At 40.8% G+C, this 5,627-nt stretch overlaps 1 non-coding gene across 1 annotated transcript; it reads right to left on the bottom strand.

Moving 5' to 3' along the window:
• Positions 1-4,466: 4,466 nt before the first annotated feature.
• Positions 4,467-4,630, bottom strand: LOC114905252. Its single transcript, XR_003796114.1, has one exon. It is a non-coding gene; the product is annotated as a U1 spliceosomal RNA (small nuclear RNA).
• Positions 4,631-5,627: the final 997 nt, after the last annotated feature.

The following is a 5,627-nucleotide window of genomic DNA, read 5'->3' as shown; positions in this document are numbered from 1 at the left end:
TAATAAGGATATATGTACATTCGCCTATATAAACATACAAGCATCCACAATTTCCAATGCTCTTTATTCCTTTGTGTAGTCCCAGATTTTCATCTGGAATCATTTTCTTCTACCTAAAGGATTTTCTTTAACTTTTTTTTTAGTGTAGGTCTACACTACATGATGATAATTTCCTTCTACTTTTGTTTGTCCAAAAATATAAGAGTTATAGTTGTTCCTCATCCTTGATAACACTTGGTAGTTATCCATCTTTTTTTTTAAAATAAATTTATTTATTTATTTATCTTTTGCTGCCTCAGGTCTTTGTTGCTGTACACGGGCTTTTCCCTAGTTGTGGCAAGTGGGGGCTACTCTTCGCTGCAGTGTGCGGGCTTCTCATTGCAGTGGCTTCTGTTGTTGTAGAGCATGGGCTCTAAGCATGTGGGCTTCAGTAACTGTGGCGCGCAGGTTCAGTAGTTGTGGTGCACAGGCTTAGTTGCTCTGTGGCATGTGGGATCTTCCCAGACCAGGGCTCGAACTCATGTCCCCTGCATTGGCAGGTGGATTCTTAAACACTGCACCACCAGGGAAGCCCGTAGTTATTCATCTTTTTACTTGGAGATTCTAATCAGTGTGTAGGGGTATCTATCTCATTATTTAATCACATTTCTCAAATAACTCATGATGTTGAGAATGTTTTCATGTGCTTATTGGTCATTCATATAGATTCCTTTATGAAGTGCCTATTTAAATCTTTTTCCCATATTGCGGTCACTTTTAATTTTCAAAGTTCCCTGAAAACACTGAGATGATAAACAGCCTGCTGGATTAAACAATATCTAGACACATGCATGGAATTTCCTTCAAGAAATCACTTGTGAATCCGCAGAGATGGAGCAAGAAACAAGTTATATCTAATGACATTGCTTATCACTCTGCAGATGGTCATAGTACACATTTTTTAGATGCTTTTTCTGGAAATTTTCAAACTTACATGAAAGTAGAAAGAAAAGTGAAAGGAATTCCTACGTAACCATCATCCAGCTTTAACAAGTAACAACATTTTGCTGAACTTGTTCATTTACCACCTTTTTTTTTTGTTGTTTTTGCTGGCATATTTTAAAACAAACCCCAGATGTCATATAATTTCATCCATCAATGGCATACCATTTTGACAGCTAGAACTTAAGTTATTCATTCAGGCTTTTTATTTGGTTATACGTATAGGACCAGGAGCTCTTAATGGAAAGAGGTCTAGGTCCAACATTTTCCCTGATTAGAGAATGGAAACATATGATTTGAAACAAACTTTGACATTTAACTTGAGCCACAAAGCCCATGTCTTAATAATGTTGTCCCATAATACCATCTGTTGCCCTTGGTCTCTTCAAATGGGAAAGAAGGTAATATATACATTATTTTTTTGAGTTTATTAAAAATTCATTTGAAAATTAAGGCTCATTAGTAACCTATAATGGAATATAATCTGAAAAAAAGAAGAATCACTATGCTGTACACCTGAAATTAATGCAATATTGTAAATCAACTATAATTTAAAAAAAAGAAAATTAAGGCTAACCTACTTTAAGAATGATAGCCTATGGTGTCCCTTATACCCCATACATAATTAGTAGTTATTTTTTAGTTCTGTGGGCTCATATCTTATGAGGGAAAGAAAGCATTCAATGTTCTGTGAGTATTATATAAAAATCACATCTCTTAAGATAACCAACGGCAGAAAATATGGTCAGGTATGCCTCCTTTCTTTCTTCTATACCAGAGTTCTCAACCTCAGCACTATGGACATTTGGTTCTGATAATTCTTAGTTGCAGGGGGCTGTCCAGGGCATTGTAGGATGTACAGCAGCATACCTGGCTGGCTTCTACCTATTACATGCCAGTAGCAGTTTCCCGGTGGTGACAACCAAATATCTCCAGATATTTCCAAACATCATCCCTGGGGGTGGGGAGCAAATGACTCCTGGTTGAGGACCCCTGCTCTATAGATATGACATTTTGGGCAGATGCAGTTCACTCAACTCAGATGAGTGTCAGTGTCTCATGGCCTCGGTTTCCTTGCCTGTGAAATAGGAATGATTTTGATTTTGTTAAATCTATAGATTAACTTTGGAATAAACACAGTTATAATAATAATGAGTCTTGTCATGAGGTGCTTAGATCATTTACATTTAGACCATCAGTGTAATTACTGATATGGTTGAGTTTCAATTTATAAGATTGGTACTTATTTTTTTTTATTTTTTATTTTTTGCGGTACGCAGGCCTCTCACCGCTGTGGCCTCTCCCGCTGCAGAGCACAGGCTCTGGACAAGCAGGCTCAGCGGCCATGGCTCACGGGCCCAGCCGCTCCGCGGCACGCAGGATCCTCCCGGACCGGGGCACGAACCCGTGTCCCCTGCATCGGCAGGCAGACTCCCAACCACTGTGCCACCAGGGAAGCCCGCTACTTATTTTTTTATTTGTCCTTCTTTGTTCCCCTTTTCCTCTTTTTCTGCCTTATTTTGAGCTCACTGAATTTATTTAATAATTTCATTTGATCTCCAGATGAGGGTGAAAGGTGTGTGACCATACCATATAAAAGGTTAACTGCTGAAAGATCATGAAATGGTTAGGATAGAGGTGTGGCTCTGCCTTAGGCACCAAGTGGAGAAGGGATCTATAAGAAAGTGGTGAGCATTCCTATGCCATTAAAATACTTATGGTGAAAAGAAGAAATAACGGCTTGAGTGTGTACCAGACCCTCAGAACTGGGCCAGGAACTGCACGAGCTCAAACGCACAAGATGAGGTCCCCACCTTCCTGGAATCATACAAGGTAGTTCGTAACCAGGTTTATGAAGGCACCTCACCCAGTGCCTGGCACACAGTGGGTCTTCACCACATGGGATGATGAGAATGAGGATGAAGCAGAGCGAAGGGACACGGCAGAGACGGTGTACGCCCTTCAAAATAACGATAAGCCAGTGCCATTTGGCAGGCTGCCTGGAGGTGGGACAGTCTAACGACAGCACGGACGTCAAAGTCCAGTAAGGTTTGCATTTAAAGTCCACGTCTGCCTGTGTGGTTTGAGGCAAGTCACTAACCCTCTCTGAGCCTCAGTTCCATCCTCTGTCAAACAGATCATTATTCCTACTTACAGAACTATCGTGTCTGTCTAGCTTAGTGCTTAGAACACAATGGTCCAAAATGTTTTCCATTAGTATTTACTAATATAATTATTATTATTTCAAACCAACTATGTAAGTGCTGAAATGACACTTATTCACAGTGATTCACAGTAATTTGGAACTGGTTAGTGTTAACTGGAAAATTTAATGGGGATTGGAAGAGAGATAAAGAGATAAAAGTAAGGAGAGACAGGCTAGCTACTTCATCCGTCCTGAAGGAGAGATGAAATCTCCCGGGAACGTTGGAACAGCTGGAAGTGGGCAGTAGTAGAATACAGGACAGCAGGGTCTGGGTGGACCAGAAATCAGGGGCAGCTTTACAGACTCCACAGAGACATTTGGATTTTTTGAACAATAGGAATTCAGGATAGTCAATACCAAGCTTAACACTGGCACAGATTTTAAACCCAAGGTTACCGGAAAACCCAGAAGGCACAGGAATCAAATGAAACGCGCCCTCGCCCCAGGCCTCTCCTGTCTCTCTCAAGCGGTCTGTCTGTTCCCTTCAGTGCCTTTCTGGGGTCCCCTGCAAGTCCCGCTTTGAATTTTCCTGCGTTAGTCTCAGTTTAGCCTCTCGGAACCTGTGGTTATTAGTACATTACCAAGGAAACTCCTCATTTGAAGTGGGAACCACCTCTACAGGCTATAAATACAATGCAATTAGCCTCTCAAGTGCCTTATTATAAAATATATCAAGGACACCTACGTGGACTCACAGATTAGAGGATGGGATTTCTGTAGAGAGAAGGCCCTTTTTCAAAGGTTGACTTTTTATGGCATGTAGGGGGTAAAACAGAACAAACCCATAAATAATAAAAACTTATCTCAATCAGCAAACTTGGGCATGGCTTTTATTATCTGATTCTTCACTCTCCAAATCCTTGATTCATCAAATAGACATTTCAAGGGCCAAGCCTGGTTGTAGTTATCCAAATATAAGCACGGAGGTCTTTTGGTGCTGAATAATTAGTGGAAATAAGTTGTTAAAGGGAAGGTAAATGCTACAGCCTTTGGGGAAAGTAATCCAGTGATGTTTCTTAATTTAAAAATATTTCTTTAATTGACAAATTTAAAAATACACATACTCTTTGATCCAGAAATTCCACCTTTGGAAATGTATTCTACAGAAATGAGAGTGAATCTACAGGGATATATGTGCATAAACATATGGTTAATGCAGAACTGTTTGTTGTAGCAAAAACTGAAACACTGTGAACTAGTCTATCCATCAATAGTGAAATGAATAGATGTGCTAGGGTGCATCCATAATATGGAATAGCGCGCAGCTTCTTATTTTATGTAGGTGAGAACGTGAACACAGTCCCCCACTACCACAAATTATGCGGTCGAGTTTCCCACATTTGGGGAAATCACGGGGGTCGGCAGATCCAGAGTGCAATGGATAAGCCTCACTCTGGGAAAACCACCTTTGCGATCATGGTAACTCCCCTGCCAGGTAAGTATCATGCAGCTATTTTTATTTTTTACACTTTTTTATTGAAGTACAGTTGATTTACAGTGTTGTGTTAATTTCTGCTGTACAGCATAGTGATTCAGTTACACATACATACGCATTTAAAAAAAATATTTATTTAGTTGCACCAGGTCTTAGTTGTGGCAGGCAGGCTCCTTGATTGTGCATGCAAACTCTTAGTTGTGGCATGCATGTGGGATCTAGTTCCCTGACCAGGGATCAAACCTGGGTCCCCTGCGTTGGGAGCTCAGAGTCTTAACCACTGTGCCACCAGGGAAGTCCTTGCATACTTTTTTTTAATATTCTTCTCCATTATGGTTTATCATAAGATACTGAATATAGTTCCCTGTGCTATACAGCTGGACCTTGTTGTCTATCCATTCCATATATAAAAGCTTACATCTGCTAACCCCAACCTACCACTTCATCCCTTCCCCAACTCCCTCCCCATTGGCAACCAAAAGTCTGTTCTCTATGTCCATGAGTCTGTTTCTGTTTCGTAGATAAGTTCATTTGTGTCACATTTTAGATTCCACATATACTATATCATATAGTATTTGTCTTTCTCTTTCTCTCCTCACTTATTATTATAATCTCCGGTTGCAGCTATGTTGCTGCAGATGGCATTATTTCATTCTTTTTTATGGTAACGCAAAAAAAAAAAAAAAAAAGAAAGGAAAGAAAGGAGGGTAGGAGCAAAAGAAGAGAGGGCAGGAGGGAAGGAGAGAGGGAGGGAGACACCTTGTTCTTATCCAAATCCTCTCCCCACCCCTCCTCATCCTTGCTGACAGAGCCCCAGTGTCATTTGCACATTGACCTGTATACGTCAGGGTCCACTCAGGGAAATAGACACCATGCTGGATATTCTGAGCAGAGGGGATGGAAAGCAAAGAGTGGAAGCGAAGTAACCAGAGGTTAGAAAATGTCCTCTACTCCCCAGGACTACAGGGACACAAGGAAGTGGGGGAGGAATCAGGCCCACCTGAT

This window comes from Monodon monoceros, unplaced genomic scaffold, assembly GCF_005190385.1.
Source record: "Monodon monoceros isolate NGI ecotype Baffin Bay Population unplaced genomic scaffold, NGI_Narwhal_1 Super_Scaffold_21, whole genome shotgun sequence".
NCBI lineage: Eukaryota > Metazoa > Chordata > Mammalia > Artiodactyla > Monodontidae > Monodon > Monodon monoceros.
The sequence above is the reverse complement of the archived record's forward strand: the minus strand, read 5'-3'. Positions and strand labels throughout refer to the sequence as shown.